The sequence below is a fragment of the Pseudophryne corroboree genome, unplaced genomic scaffold (genome assembly GCF_028390025.1).
Source record: "Pseudophryne corroboree isolate aPseCor3 unplaced genomic scaffold, aPseCor3.hap2 scaffold_1864, whole genome shotgun sequence".
Lineage (NCBI taxonomy): Eukaryota > Metazoa > Chordata > Amphibia > Anura > Myobatrachidae > Pseudophryne > Pseudophryne corroboree.
Genome location: NW_026968502.1, coordinates 41417 through 56733, shown reverse-complemented (window position 1 = coordinate 56733; position 15317 = coordinate 41417). Strand labels below are relative to the sequence as shown.

The 15317-nt window shown below is 47.6% G+C and overlaps 11 non-coding genes across 11 annotated transcripts; all 11 read left to right on the top strand.

Annotated features, from left to right (window-relative positions):
• Nucleotides 1–873: 873 nt before the first annotated feature.
• Nucleotides 874–1037, top strand: LOC135003467 (U1 spliceosomal RNA). Its single transcript, XR_010204483.1, has one exon. It is a non-coding gene; the product is annotated as a U1 spliceosomal RNA (small nuclear RNA).
• A 1236-nt stretch (nt 1038–2273) lies between these two features.
• On the top strand, nt 2274–2437 carry LOC135003452 (U1 spliceosomal RNA). Its single transcript, XR_010204468.1, has one exon. It is a non-coding gene; the product is annotated as a U1 spliceosomal RNA (small nuclear RNA).
• A 1236-nt stretch (nt 2438–3673) lies between these two features.
• Nucleotides 3674–3837, top strand: LOC135003451 (U1 spliceosomal RNA). Its single transcript, XR_010204467.1, has one exon. It is a non-coding gene; the product is annotated as a U1 spliceosomal RNA (small nuclear RNA).
• A 1236-nt stretch (nt 3838–5073) lies between these two features.
• Nucleotides 5074–5237, top strand: LOC135003432 (U1 spliceosomal RNA). Its single transcript, XR_010204449.1, has one exon. It is a non-coding gene; the product is annotated as a U1 spliceosomal RNA (small nuclear RNA).
• Nucleotides 5238–6473: 1236 nt separating this feature from the next.
• On the top strand, nt 6474–6637 carry LOC135003433 (U1 spliceosomal RNA). The gene has a single exon (XR_010204450.1). It is a non-coding gene; the product is annotated as a U1 spliceosomal RNA (small nuclear RNA).
• A 1236-nt stretch (nt 6638–7873) lies between these two features.
• On the top strand, nt 7874–8037 carry LOC135003450 (U1 spliceosomal RNA). The gene has a single exon (XR_010204466.1). It is a non-coding gene; the product is annotated as a U1 spliceosomal RNA (small nuclear RNA).
• Nucleotides 8038–9274: 1237 nt separating this feature from the next.
• On the top strand, nt 9275–9438 carry LOC135003474 (U1 spliceosomal RNA). Its single transcript, XR_010204491.1, has one exon. It is a non-coding gene; the product is annotated as a U1 spliceosomal RNA (small nuclear RNA).
• Nucleotides 9439–10674: 1236 nt separating this feature from the next.
• LOC135003449 (U1 spliceosomal RNA) lies at nt 10675–10838 on the top strand. Its single transcript, XR_010204465.1, has one exon. It is a non-coding gene; the product is annotated as a U1 spliceosomal RNA (small nuclear RNA).
• Nucleotides 10839–12074: 1236 nt separating this feature from the next.
• Nucleotides 12075–12238, top strand: LOC135003482 (U1 spliceosomal RNA). Its single transcript, XR_010204499.1, has one exon. It is a non-coding gene; the product is annotated as a U1 spliceosomal RNA (small nuclear RNA).
• Nucleotides 12239–13474: 1236 nt separating this feature from the next.
• Nucleotides 13475–13638, top strand: LOC135003447 (U1 spliceosomal RNA). Its single transcript, XR_010204463.1, has one exon. It is a non-coding gene; the product is annotated as a U1 spliceosomal RNA (small nuclear RNA).
• A 1235-nt stretch (nt 13639–14873) lies between these two features.
• Nucleotides 14874–15037, top strand: LOC135003446 (U1 spliceosomal RNA). The gene has a single exon (XR_010204462.1). It is a non-coding gene; the product is annotated as a U1 spliceosomal RNA (small nuclear RNA).
• Nucleotides 15038–15317: the final 280 nt, after the last annotated feature.

Sequence of the window (15317 nt, the reverse complement as noted above, 5' to 3'; positions counted from 1 at the left end):
ATGGTAGGCCTCGCTGGGCTGCCGTAGTCTTCCTACACATAGTAAGCGTTTAAATTGAGGCGGCGAAAACTAGAAGAAAGAGAGCATTTTTGGTTTGCGTGCAGATTTTGGGCAGGTGGATTGGTGGCAAAACACAAAGTATTTGTCTATGGTGCTTATAAGACGGGGGACAAAAGAAAAAAAATCACATTTGCTTTTGGTTCACTTGCTTGAGAAATACGCTTTTTGGGCCATTTGGGTGAAACAACTTTTGACGTGTTCAAATCAGTAAAAAGACTAATGGCTTTTTTGAGACTACAAAGTCTTTTGAAAGAAAAAACAAACAAACAAAAAACAAGGTATAATTTGTGTGAGTGCCGCAGGGGGGATAAGAAAGAAAGAAAAAATAAATAAAAAGAAATCCGTGACGACGACGTTCGGACGAGCGCTAACGTCGGAAAATGGTCTCGGTGCGAGGATGAGAAAACCCTCAGCAGCGAGGGGGTTAAATCTCAAGCTGCCTTTTATATTTTATTTTCCAATTTAAGAACCCATTGAGACATAGGACGGTGCACTGCCTGTTGCTTTTCATATGGAGATGAGGGTTGCAGCTACTGTAACTGTGCCCGACTGCTTTTATGACATGACGGTATGCAAATTCATCTGCTGCAGTGTGCCCTGGGAAGGATTTGCACTAGTTGTGCGCATAGTTTGGGGGTGCTTCAGGAACAGTCACCCTTCCGCCTTCCCATGTCAACGTGAAGAGATGCAGCCTCCCTGCAGTTTTCTTTTCCCGTCCCCTGCCGAGAGTTCACTTGTCATGGCTCCGGTCAACCTCCTTCACTTGACGGGGGTGTGCCCAAGCAGGGGTCATCCTGAGCCTTAGTCCAACTCATACTTACCTGGCAGGGGAGATACCATGATCACGAAGGTGGTTCTCCCAGGGCGAGGCTCATCCATTGCACTCTGGGTGTGCTGACCCCTGCGATTTCCCCAAATGCGGGAAACTCGACTGCATAATTTGTGGTAGTGGGGGACTGCGTTCGCGCTTTCCCCTGATCATCTCTGGTAAAAGTCAGATCTTTTTGTGTGCTGCTGGTGCTGTCTCTTCCTTTGCTGTTTCCATCCTTTTCTTCATTTCAACCCTCCCTCCACTGGACCCCTGTGCCCGTTAAGGTGCGCTTCTATCTTTCACTCAGCGCTCTCTTCTCATCTCTTCTCCTGTGCGCTGGCTGCATGCTTCATTGCTTTTTCCGGCCTTGTACTGTGCTTCGCATATACAACCAATACAGGGCGCTGCAGGACCCACACGGTTTCACTTGCTTTGTAAAGTAGGCCCCCAGATTGTGTCAGATATGAGGGGGAGAGACAAAAAAAACTTTGCTCCCTCATTTCATGCAGTAGCTTGTCTACTTTGTAAAATGGTAGGCCTCGCTGGGCTGCCGTAGTCTTCCTACACATAGTAAGCGTTTAAATTGAGGCGGCGAAAACTAGAAGAAAGAGAGCATTTTTGGTTTGCGTGCAGATTTTGGGCAGGTGGATTGGTGGCAAAACACAAAGTATTTGTCTATGGTGCTTATAAGACGGGGGACAAAAGAAAAAAAATCACATTTGCTTTTGGTTCACTTGCTTGAGAAATACGCTTTTTGGGCCATTTGGGTGAAACAACTTTTGACGTGTTCAAATCAGTAAAAAGACTAATGGCTTTTTTGAGACTACAAAGTCTTTTGAAAGAAAAAACAAACAAACAAAAACCAAGGTATAATTTGTGTGAGTGCCGCAGGGGGGATAAGAAAGAAAGAAAAAATAAATAAAAAGAAATCCGTGACGACGACGTTCGGACGAGCGCTAACGTCGGAAAATGGTCTCGGTGCGAGGATGAGAAAACCCTCAGCAGCGAGGGGGTTAAATCTCAAGCTGCCTTTTATATTTTATTTTCCAATTTAAGAACCCATTGAGACATAGGACGGTGCACTGCCTGTTGCTTTTCATATGGAGATGAGGGTTGCAGCTACTGTAACTGTGCCCGACTGCTTTTATGACATGACGGTATGCAAATTCATCTGCTGCAGTGTGCCCTGGGAAGGATTTGCACTAGTTGTGCGCATAGTTTGGGGGTGCTTCAGGAACAGTCACCCTTCCGCCTTCCCATGTCAACGTGAAGAGATGCAGCCTCCCTGCAGTTTTCTTTTCCCGTCCCCTGCCGAGAGTTCACTTGTCATGGCTCCGGTCAACCTCCTTCACTTGACGGGGGTGTGCCCAAGCAGGGGCCCTCCTGAGCCCTAGTCCAACTCATACTTACCTGGCAGGGGAGATACCATGATCACGAAGGTGGTTCTCCCAGGGCGAGGCTCATCCATTGCACTCCGGGTGTGCTGACCCCTGCGATTTCCCCAAATGCGGGAAACTCGACTGCATAATTTGTGGTAGTGGGGGACTGCGTTCGCGCTTTCCCCTGATCATCTCTGGTAAAAGTCAGATCTTTTTGTGTGCTGCTGGTGCTGTCTCTTCCTTTGCTGTTTCTATCCTTTTCTTCATTTCAACTCTCCCTCCACTGGACCCCTGTGCCCGTTAAGGTGCGCTTCTATCTTTCACTCAGCGCTCTCTTCTCATCTCTTCTCCTGTGCGCTGGCTGCATGCTTCCTTGCTTTTTCCGGCCTTGTACTGTGCTTCGCATATACAACCAATACAGGGCGCTGCAGGACCCACACGGTTTCACTTGCTTTGTAAAGTAGGCCCCCAGATTGTGTCAGATATGAGGGGGAGAGACAAAAAAAACTTTGCTCCCTCATTTCATGCAGTAGCTTGTCTACTTTGTAAAATGGTAGGCCTCGCTGGGCTGCCGTAGTCTTCCTACACATAGTAAGCGTTTAAATTGAGGCGGCGAAAACTAGAAGAAAGAGAGCATTTTTGGTTTGCGTGCAGATTTTGGGCAGGTGGATTGGTGGCAAAACACAAAGTATTTGTCTATGGTGCTTATAAGACGGGGGACAAAAGAAAAAAAATCACATTTGCTTTTGGTTCACTTGCTTGAGAAATACGCTTTTTGGGCCATTTGGGTGAAACAACTTTTGACGTGTTCAAATCAGTAAAAAGACTAATGGCTTTTTTGAGACTACAAAGTCTTTTGAAAGAAAAAACAAACAAACAAAAACCAAGGTATAATTTGTGTGAGTGCCGCAGGGGGGATAAGAAAGAAAGAAAAAATAAATAAAAAGAAATCCGTGACGACGACGTTCGGACGAGCGCTAACGTCGGAAAATGGTCTCGGTGCGAGGATGAGAAAACCCTCAGCAGCGAGGGGGTTAAATCTCAAGCTGCCTTTTATATTTTATTTTCCAATTTAAGAACCCATTGAGACATAGGACGGTGCACTGCCTGTTGCTTTTCATATGGAGATGAGGGTTGCAGCTACTGTAACTGTGCCCGACTGCTTTTATGACATGACGGTATGCAAATTCATCTGCTGCAGTGTGCCCTGGGAAGGATTTGCACTAGTTGTGCGCATAGTTTGGGGGTGCTTCAGGAACAGTCACCCTTCCGCCTTCCCATGTCAACGTGAAGAGATGCAGCCTCCCTGCAGTTTTCTTTTCCCGTCCCCTGCCGAGAGTTCACTTGTCATGGCTCCGGTCAACCTCCTTCACTTGACGGGGGTGTGCCCAAGCAGGGGCCCTCCTGAGCCCTAGTCCAACTCATACTTACCTGGCAGGGGAGATACCATGATCACGAAGGTGGTTCTCCCAGGGCGAGGCTCATCCATTGCACTCCGGGTGTGCTGACCCCTGCGATTTCCCCAAATGCGGGAAACTCGACTGCATAATTTGTGGTAGTGGGGGACTGCGTTCGCGCTTTCCCCTGATCATCTCTGGTAAAAGTCAGATCTTTTTGTGTGCTGCTGGTGCTGTCTCTTCCTTTGCTGTTTCTATCCTTTTCTTCATTTCAACTCTCCCTCCACTGGACCCCTGTGCCCGTTAAGGTGCGCTTCTATCTTTCACTCAGCGCTCTCTTCTCATCTCTTCTCCTGTGCGCTGGCTGCATGCTTCCTTGCTTTTTCCGGCCTTGTACTGTGCTTCGCATATACAACCAATACAGGGCGCTGCAGGACCCACACGGTTTCACTTGCTTTGTAAAGTAGGCCCCCAGATTGTGTCAGATATGAGGGGGAGAGACAAAAAAAACTTTGCTCCCTCATTTCATGCAGTAGCTTGTCTACTTTGTAAAATGGTAGGCCTCGCTGGGCTGCCGTAGTCTTCCTACACATAGTAAGCGTTTAAATTGAGGCGGCGAAAACTAGAAGAAAGAGAGCATTTTTGGTTTGCGTGCAGATTTTGGGCAGGTGGATTGGTGGCAAAACACAAAGTATTTGTCTATGGTGCTTATAAGACGGGGGACAAAAGAAAAAAAATCACATTTGCTTTTGGTTCACTTGCTTGAGAAATACGCTTTTTGGGCCATTTGGGTGAAACAACTTTTGACGTGTTCAAATCAGTAAAAAGACTAATGGCTTTTTTGAGACTACAAAGTCTTTTGAAAGAAAAAACAAACAAACAAAAACCAAGGTATAATTTGTGTGAGTGCCGCAGGGGGGATAAGAAAGAAAGAAAAAATAAATAAAAAGAAATCCGTGACGACGACGTTCGGACGAGCGCTAACGTCGGAAAATGGTCTCGGTGCGAGGATGAGAAAACCCTCAGCAGCGAGGGGGTTAAATCTCAAGCTGCCTTTTATATTTTATTTTCCAATTTAAGAACCCATTGAGACATAGGACGGTGCACTGCCTGTTGCTTTTCATATGGAGATGAGGGTTGCAGCTACTGTAACTGTGCCCGACTGCTTTTATGACATGACGGTATGCAAATTCATCTGCTGCAGTGTGCCCTGGGAAGGATTTGCACTAGTTGTGCGCATAGTTTGGGGGTGCTTCAGGAACAGTCACCCTTCCGCCTTCCCATGTCAACGTGAAGAGATGCAGCCTCCCTGCAGTTTTCTTTTCCCGTCCCCTGCCGAGAGTTCACTTGTCATGGCTCCGGTCAACCTCCTTCACTTGACGGGGGTGTGCCCAAGCAGGGGCCCTCCTGAGCCCTAGTCCAACTCATACTTACCTGGCAGGGGAGATACCATGATCACGAAGGTGGTTCTCCCAGGGCGAGGCTCATCCATTGCACTCCGGGTGTGCTGACCCCTGCGATTTCCCCAAATGCGGGAAACTCGACTGCATAATTTGTGGTAGTGGGAGACTGCGTTCGTGCTTTCCCCTGATCATCTCTGGTAAAAGTCAGATCTTTTTGTGTGCTGCTGGTGCTGTCTCTTCCTTTGCTGTTTCCATCCTTTTCTTCATTTCAACCCTCCCTCCACTGGAGCCCTGTGCCCGTTAAGGTGCGCTTCTATCTTTCACTCAGCGCTCTCTTCTCATCTCTTCTCCTGTGCGCTGGCTGCATGCTTCCTTGCTTTTTCCGACCTTGTACTGTGCTTCGCATATACAACCAATACAGGGCGCTGCAGGACCCACACGGTTTCACTTGCTTTGTAAAGTAGGCCCCCAGATTGTGTCAGATATGAGGGGGAGAGAGAAAAAAAACTTTGCTCCCTCATTTCATGCAGTAGCTTGTCTACTTTGTAAAATGGTAGGCCTCGCTGGGCTGCCGTAGTCTTCCTACACATAGTAAGCGTTTAAATTGAGGCGGCGAAAACTAGAAGAAAGAGAGCATTTTTGGTTTGCGTGCAGATTTTGGGCAGGTGGATTGGTGGCAAAACACAAAGTATTTGTCTATGGTGCTTATAAGACGGGGGACAAAAGAAAAAAAATCACATTTGCTTTTGGTTCACTTGCTTGAGAAATACGCTTTTTGGGCCATTTGGGTGAAACAACTTTTGACGTGTTCAAATCAGTAAAAAGACTAATGGCTTTTTTGAGACTACAAAGTCTTTTGAAAGAAAAAACAAACAAACAAAAACCAAGGTATAATTTGTGTGAGTGCCGCAGGGGGGATAAGAAAGAAAGAAAAAATAAATAAAAAGAAATCCGTGACGACGACGTTCGGACGAGCGCTAACGTCGGAAAATGGTCTCGGTGCGAGGATGAGAAAACCCTCAGCAGCGAGGGGGTTAAATCTCAAGCTGCCTTTTATATTTTATTTTCCAATTTAAGAACCCATTGAGACATAGGACGGTGCACTGCCTGTTGCTTTTCATATGGAGATGAGGGTTGCAGCTACTGTAACTGTGCCCGACTGCTTTTATGACATGACGGTATGCAAATTCATCTGCTGCAGTGTGCCCTGGGAAGGATTTGCACTAGTTGTGCGCATAGTTTGGGGGTGCTTCAGGAACAGTCACCCTTCCGCCTTCCCATGTCAACGTGAAGAGATGCAGCCTCCCTGCAGTTTTCTTTTCCCGTCCCCTGCCGAGAGTTCACTTGTCATGGCTCCGGTCAACCTCCTTCACTTGACGGGGGTGTGCCCAAGCAGGGGCCCTCCTGAGCCCTAGTCCAACTCATACTTACCTGGCAGGGGAGATACCATGATCACGAAGGTGGTTCTCCCAGGGCGAGGCTCATCCATTGCACTCCGGGTGTGCTGACCCCTGCGATTTCCCCAAATGCGGGAAACTCTACTGCATAATTTGTGGTAGTGGGGGACTGCGTTCGTGCTTTCCCCTGATCATCTCTGGTAAAAGTCAGATCTTTTTGTGTGCTGCTGGTGCTGTCTCTTCCTTTGCTGTTTCCATCCTTTTCTTCATTTCAACCCTCCCTCCACTGGAGCCCTGTGCCCGTTAAGGTGCGCTTCTATCTTTCACTCAGCGCTCTCTTCTCATCTCTTCTCCTGTGCGCTGGCTGCATGCTTCCTTGCTTTTTCCGACCTTGTACTGTGCTTCGCATATACAACCAATACAGGGCGCTGCAGGACCCACACGGTTTCACTTGCTTTGTAAAGTAGGCCCCCAGATTGTGTCAGATATGAGGGGGAGAGAGAAAAAAAACTTTGCTCCCTCATTTCATGCAGTAGCTTGTCTACTTTGTAAAATGGTAGGCCTCGCTGGGCTGCCGTAGTCTTCCTACACATAGTAAGCGTTTAAATTGAGGCGGCGAAAACTAGAAGAAAGAGAGCATTTTTGGTTTGCGTGCAGATTTTGGGCAGGTGGATTGGTGGCAAAACACAAAGTATTTGTCTATGGTGCTTATAAGACGGGGGACAAAAGAAAAAAAATCACATTTGCTTTTGGTTCACTTGCTTGAGAAATACGCTTTTTGGGCCATTTGGGTGAAACAACTTTTGACGTGTTCAAATCAGTAAAAAGACTAATGGCTTTTTTGAGACTACAAAGTCTTTTGAAAGAAAAAACAAACAAACAAAAACCAAGGTATAATTTGTGTGAGTGCCGCAGGGGGGATAAGAAAGAAAGAAAAAATAAATAAAAAGAAATCCGTGACGACGACGTTCGGACGAGCGCTAACGTCGGAAAATGGTCTCGGTGCGAGGATGAGAAAACCCTCAGCAGCGAGGGGGTTAAATCTCAAGCTGCCTTTTATATTTTATTTTCCAATTTAAGAACCCATTGAGACATAGGACGGTGCACTGCCTGTTGCTTTTCATATGGAGATGAGGGTTGCAGCTACTGTAACTGTGCCCGACTGCTTTTATGACATGACGGTATGCAAATTCATCTGCTGCAGTGTGCCCTGGGAAGGATTTGCACTAGTTGTGCGCATAGTTTGGGGGTGCTTCAGGAACAGTCACCCTTCCGCCTTCCCATGTCAACGTGAAGAGATGCAGCCTCCCTGCAGTTTTCTTTTCCCGTCCCCTGCCGAGAGTTCACTTGTCATGGCTCCGGTCAACCTCCTTCACTTGACGGGGGTGTGCCCAAGCAGGGGCCCTCCTGAGCCCTAGTCCAACTCATACTTACCTGGCAGGGGAGATACCATGATCACGAAGGTGGTTCTCCCAGGGCGAGGCTCATCCATTGCACTCCGGGTGTGCTGACCCCTGCGATTTCCCCAAATGCGGGAAACTCGACTGCATAATTTGTGGTAGTGGGGGACTGCGTTCGCGCTTTCCCCTGATCATCTCTAGTAAAAGTCAGATCTTTTTGTGTGTTGCTGGTGCTGTCTCTTCCTTTGCTGTTTCCATCCTTTTCTTCATTTCAACTCTCCCTCCACTGGACCCCTGTGCCCGTTAAGGTGCGCTTCTATCTTTCACTCAGCGCTCTCTTCTCATCTCTTCTCCTGTGCGCTGGCTGCATGCTTCCTTGCTTTTTCCGGCCTTGTACTGTGCTTCGCATATACAACCAATACAGGGCGCTGCAGGACCCACACGGTTTCACTTGCTTTGTAAAGTAGGCCCCCAGATTGTGTCAGATATGAGGGGGAGAGAGAAAAAAAACTTTGCTCCCTCATTTCATGCAGTAGCTCGTCTACTTTGTAAAATGGTAGGCCTCGCTGGGCTGCCGTAGTCTTCCTACACATAGTAAGCGTTTAAATTGAGGCGGCGAAAACTAGAAGAAAGAGAGCATTTTTGGTTTGCGTGCAGATTTTGGGCAGGTGGATTGGTGGCAAAACACAAAGTATTTGTCTATGGTGCTTATAAGACGGGGGACAAAAGAAAAAAAAATCACATTTGCTTTTGGTTCACTTGCTTGAGAAATACGCTTTTTGGGCCATTTGGGTGAAACAACTTTTGACGTGTTCAAATCAGTAAAAAGACTAATGGCTTTTTTGAGACTACAAAGTCTTTTGAAAGAAAAAACAAACAAACAAAAACCAAGGTATAATTTGTGTGAGTGCCGCAGGGGGGATAAGAAAGAAAGAAAAAATAAATAAAAAGAAATCCGTGACGACGACGTTCGGACGAGCGCTAACGTCGGAAAATGGTCTCGGTGCGAGGATGAGAAAACCCTCAGCAGCGAGGGGGTTAAATCTCAAGCTGCCTTTTATATTTTATTTTCCAATTTAAGAACCCATTGAGACATAGGACGGTGCACTGCCTGTTGCTTTTCATATGGAGATGAGGGTTGCAGCTACTGTAACTGTGCCCGACTGCTTTTATGACATGACGGTATGCAAATTCATCTGCTGCAGTGTGCCCTGGGAAGGATTTGCACTAGTTGTGCGCATAGTTTGGGGGTGCTTCAGGAACAGTCACCCTTCCGCCTTCCCATGTCAACGTGAAGAGATGCAGCCTCCCTGCAGTTTTCTTTTCCCGTCCCCTGCCGAGAGTTCACTTGTCATGGCTCCGGTCAACCTCCTTCACTTGACGGGGGTGTGCCCAAGCAGGGGCCCTCCTGATCCCTAGTCCAACTCATACTTACCTGGCAGGGGAGATACCATGATCACGAAGGTGGTTCTCCCAGGGCGAGGCTCATCCATTGCACTCCGGGTGTGCTGACCCCTGCGATTTCCCCAAATGCGGGAAACTCGACTGCATAATTTGTGGTAGTGGGGGACTGTGTTCGCGCTTTCCCCTGATCATCTCTGGTAAAAGTCAGATCTTTTTGTGTGCTGCTGGTGCTGTCTCTTCCTTTGCTGTTTCCATCCTTTTCTTCATTTCAACCCTCCCTCCACTGGACCCCTGTGCCCGTTAAGGTGCGCTTCTATCTTTCACTCAGCGCTCTCTTCTCATCTCTTCTCCTGTGCGCTGGCTGCATGCTTCCTTGCTTTTTCCGACCTTGTACTGTGCTTCGCATATACAACCAATACAGGGCGCTGCAGGACCCACACGGTTTCACTTGCTTTGTAAAGTAGGCCCCCAGATTGTGTCAGATATGAGGGGGAGAGAGGAAAAAAACTTTGCTCCCTCATTTCATGCAGTAGCTTGTCTACTTTGTAAAATGGTAGGCCTCGCTGGGCTGCCGTAGTCTTCCTACACATAGTAAGCGTTTAAATTGAGGCGGCGAAAACTAGAAGAAAGAGAGCATTTTTGGTTTGCGTGCAGATTTTGGGCAGGTGGATTGGTGGCAAAACACAAAGTATTTGTCTATGGTGCTTATAAGACGGGGGACAAAAGAAAAAAAATCACATTTGCTTTTGGTTCACTTGCTTGAGAAATACGCTTTTTGGGCCATTTGGGTGAAACAACTTTTGACGTGTTCAAATCAGTAAAAAGACTAATGGCTTTTTTGAGACTACAAAGTCTTTTGAAAGAAAAAACAAACAAACAAAAACCAAGGTATAATTTGTGTGAGTGCCGCAGGGGGGATAAGAAAGAAAGAAAAAATAAATAAAAAGAAATCCGTGACGACGACGTTCGGACGAGCGCTAACGTCGGAAAATGGTCTCGGTGCGAGGATGAGAAAACCCTCAGCAGCGAGGGGGTTAAATCTCAAGCTGCCTTTTATATTTTATTTTCCAATTTAAGAACCCATTGAGACATAGGACGGTGCACTGCCTGTTGCTTTTCATATGGAGATGAGGGTTGCAGCTACTGTAACTGTGCCCGACTGCTTTTATGACATGACGGTATGCAAATTCATCTGCTGCAGTGTGCCCTGGGAAGGATTTGCACTAGTTGTGCGCATAGTTTGGGGGTGCTTCAGGAACAGTCACCCTTCCGCCTTCCCATGTCAACGTGAAGAGATGCAGCCTCCCTGCAGTTTTCTTTTCCCGTCCCCTGCCGAGAGTTCACTTGTCATGGCTCCGGTCAACCTCCTTCACTTGACGGGGGTGTGCCCAAGCAGGGGCCCTCCTGAGCCCTAGTCCAACTCATACTTACCTGGCAGGGGAGATACCATGATCACGAAGGTGGTTCTCCCAGGGCGAGGCTCATCCATTGCACTCCGGGTGTGCTGACCCCTGCGATTTCCCCAAATGCGGGAAACTCGACTGCATAATTTGTGGTAGTGGGGGACTGCGTTCGCGCTTTCCCCTGATCATCTCTGGTAAAAGTCAGATCTTTTTGTGTGCTGCTGGTGCTGTCTCTTCCTTTGCTGTTTCTATCCTTTTCTTCATTTCAACTCTCCCTCCACTGGACCCCTGTGCCCGTTAAGGTGCGCTTCTATCTTTCACTCAGCGCTCTCTTCTCATCTCTTCTCCTGTGCGCTGGCTGCATGCTTCCTTGCTTTTTCCGGCCTTGTACTGTGCTTCGCATATACAACCAATACAGGGCGCTGCAGGACCCACACGGTTTCACTTGCTTTGTAAAGTAGGCCCCCAGATTGTGTCAGATATGAGGGGGAGAGAGAAAAAAAACTTTGCTCCCTCATTTCATGCAGTAGCTTGTCTACTTTGTAAAATGGTAGGCCTCGCTGGGCTGCCGTAGTCTTCCTACACATAGTAAGCGTTTAAATTGAGGCGGCGAAAACTAGAAGAAAGAGAGCATTTTTGGTTTGCGTGCAGATTTTGGGCAGGTGGATTGGTGGCAAAACACAAAGTATTTGTCTATGGTGCTTATAAGACGGGGGACAAAAGAAAAAAAATCACATTTGCTTTTGGTTCACTTGCTTGAGAAATACGCTTTTTGGGCCATTTGGGTGAAACAACTTTTGACGTGTTCAAATCAGTAAAAAGACTAATGGCTTTTTTGAGACTACAAAGTCTTTTGAAAGAAAAAACAAACAAACAAAAACCAAGGTATAATTTGTGTGAGTGCCGCAGGGGGGATAAGAAAGAAAGAAAAAATAAATAAAAAGAAATCCGTGACGACGACGTTCGGACGAGCGCTAACGTCGGAAAATGGTCTCGGTGCGAGGATGAGAAAACCCTCAGCAGCGAGGGGGTTAAATCTCAAGCTGCCTTTTATATTTTATTTTCCAATTTAAGAACCCATTGAGACATAGGACGGTGCACTGCCTGTTGCTTTTCATATGGAGATGAGGGTTGCAGCTACTGTAACTGTGCCCGACTGCTTTTATGACATGACGGTATGCAAATTCATCTGCTGCAGTGTGCCCTGGGAAGGATTTGCACTAGTTGTGCGCATAGTTTGGGGGTGCTTCAGGAACAGTCACCCTTCCGCCTTCCCATGTCAACGTGAAGAGATGCAGCCTCCCTGCAGTTTTCTTTTCCCGTCCCCTGCCGAGAGTTCACTTGTCATGGCTCCGGTCAACCTCCTTCACTTGACGGGGGTGTGCCCAAGCAGGGGCCCTCCTGAGCCCTAGTCCAACTCATACTTACCTGGCAGGGGAGATACCATGATCACGAAGGTGGTTCTCCCAGGGCGAGGCTCATCCATTGCACTCCGGGTGTGCTGACCCCTGCGATTTCCCCAAATGCGGGAAACTCGACTGCATAATTTGTGGTAGTGGGGGACTGCGTTCGTGCTTTCCCCTGATCATCTCTGGTAAAAGTCAGATCTTTTTGTGTGCTGCTGGTGCTGTCTCTTCCTTTGCTGTTTCCATCCTTTTCTTCATTTCAACCCTCCCTCCACTGGAGCCCTGTGCCCGTTAAGGTGCGCTTCTATCTTTCACTCAGCGCTCTCTTCTCATCTCTTCTCCTGTGCGCTGGCTGCATGCTTCCTTGCTTTTTCCGACCTTGTACTGTGCTTCGCATATACAACCAATACAGGGCGCTGCAGGACCCACACGGTTTCACTTGCTTTGTAAAGTAGGCCCCCAGATTGTGTCAGATATGAGGGGGAGAGAGAAAAAAAACTTTGCTCCCTCATTTCATGCAGTAGCTTGTCTACTTTGTAAAATGGTAGGCCTCGCTGGGCTGCCGTAGTCTTCCTACACATAGTAAGCGTTTAAATTGAGGCGGCGAAAACTAGAAGAAAGAGAGCATTTTTGGTTTGCGTGCAGATTTTGGGCAGGTGGATTGGTGGCAAAACACAAAGTATTTGTCTATGGTGCTTATAAGACGGGGGACAAAAGAAAAAAAATCACATTTGCTTTTGGTTCACTTGCTTGAGAAATACGCTTTTTGGGCCATTTGGGTGAAACAACTTTTGACGTGTTCAAATCAGTAAAAAGACTAATGGCTTTTTTGAGACTACAAAGTCTTTTGAAAGAAAAAACAAACAAACAAAAACCAAGGTATAATTTGTGTGAGTGCCGCAGGGGGGATAAGAAAGAAAGAAAAAATAAATAAAAAGAAATCCGTGACGACGACGTTCGGACGAGCGCTAACGTCGGAAAATGGTCTCGGTGCGAGGATGAGAAAACCCTCAGCAGCGAGGGGGTTAAATCTCAAGCTGCCTTTTATATTTTATTTTCCAATTTAAGAACCCATTGAGACATAGGACGGTGCACTGCCTGTTGCTTTTCATATGGAGATGAGGGTTGCAGCTACTGTAACTGTGCCCGACTGCTTTTATGACATGACGGTATGCAAATTCATCTGCTGCAGTGTGCCCTGGGAAGGATTTGCACTAGTTGTGCGCATAGTTTGGGGGTGCTTCAGGAACAGTCACCCTTCCGCCTTCCCATGTCAACGTGAAGAGATGCAGCCTCCCTGCAGTTTTCTTTTCCCGTCCCCTGCCGAGAGTTCACTTGTCATGGCTCCGGTCAACCTCCTTCACTTGACGGGGGTGTGCCCAAGCAGGGGCCCTCCTGAGCCCTAGTCCAACTCATACTTACCTGGCAGGGGAGATACCATGATCACGAAGGTGGTTCTCCCAGGGCGAGGCTCATCCATTGCACTCCGGGTGTGCTGACCCCTGCGATTTCCCCAAATGCGGGAAACTCGACTGCATAATTTGTGGTAGTGGGGGACTGCGTTCGCGCTTTCCCCTGATCATCTCTAGTAAAAGTCAGATCTTTTTGTGTGCTGCTGGTGCTGTCTCTTCCTTTGCTGTTTCCATCCTTTTCTTCATTTCAACTCTCCCTCCACTGGACCCCTGTGCCCGTTAAGGTGCGCTTCTATCTTTCACTCAGCGCTCTCTTCTCATCTCTTCTCCTGTGCGCTGGCTGCATGCTTCCTTGCTTTTTCCGGCCTTGTACTGTGCTTCGCATATACAACCAATACAGGGCGCTGCAGGACCCACACGGTTTCACTTGCTTTGTAAAGTAGGCCCCCAGATTGTGTCAGATATGAGGGGGAGAGAGAAAAAAAACTTTGCTCCCTCATTTCATGCAGTAGCTCGTCTACTTTGTAAAATGGTAGGCCTCGCTGGGCTGCCGTAGTCTTCCTACACATAGTAAGCGTTTAAATTGAGGCGGCGAAAACTAGAAGAAAGAGAGCATTTTTGGTTTGCGTGCAGATTTTGGGCAGGTGGATTGGTGGCAAAACACAAAGTATTTGTCTATGGTGCTTATAAGACGGGGGACAAAAGAAAAAAAATCACATTTGCTTTTGGTTCACTTGCTTGAGAAATACGCTTTTTGGGCCATTTGGGTGAAACAACTTTTGACGTGTTCAAATCAGTAAAAAGACTAATGGCTTTTTTGAGACTACAAAGTCTTTTGAAAGAAAAAACAAACAAACAAAAACCAAGGTATAATTTGTGTGCGTGCCGCAGGGGGATAAGAAAGAAAGAAAAAATAAATAAAAAGAAATCCGTGACGACGACGTTCGGACGAGCGCTAACGTCGGAAAATGGTCTCGGTGCGAGGATGAGAAAACCCTCAGCAGCGAGGGGGTTAAATCTCAAGCTGCCTTTTATATTTTATTTTCCAATTTAAGAACCCATTGAGACATAGGACGGTGCACTGCCTGTTGCTTTTCATATGGAGATGAGGGTTGCAGCTACTGTAACTGTGCCCGACTGCTTTTATGACATGACGGTATGCAAATTCATCTGCTGCAGTGTGCCCTGGGAAGGATTTGCACTAGTTGTGCGCATAGTTTGGGGGTGCTTCAGGAACAGTCACCCTTCCGCCTTCCCATGTCAACGTGAAGAGATGCAGCCTCCCTGCAGTTTTCTTTTCCCGTCCCCTGCCGAGAGTTCACTTGTCATGGCTCCGGTCAACCTCCTTCACTTGACGGGGGTGTGCCCAAGCAGGGGCCCTCCTGAGCCCTAGTCCAACTCATACTTACCTGGCAGGGGAGATACCATGATCACGAAGGTGGTTCTCCCAGGGCGAGGCTCATCCATTGCACTCCGGGTGTGCTGACCCCTGCGATTTCCCCAAATGCGGGAAACTCGACTGCATAATTTGTGGTAGTGGGGGACTGCGTTCGCGCTTTCCCCTGATCATCTCTGGTAAAAGTCAGATCTTTTTGTGTGCTGCTGGTGCTGTCTCTTCCTTTGCTGTTTCCATCCTTTTCTTCATTTCAACCCTCCCTCCACTGGACCCCTGTGCCCGTTAAGGTGCGCTTCTATCTTTCACTCAGCGCTCTCTTCTCATCTCTTCTCCTGTGCGCTGGCTGCATGCTTCCTTGCTTTTTCCGACCTTGTACTGTGCTTCGCATATACAACCAATACAGGGCGCTGCAGGACCCACACGGTTTCACTTGCTTTGTAAAGTAGGCC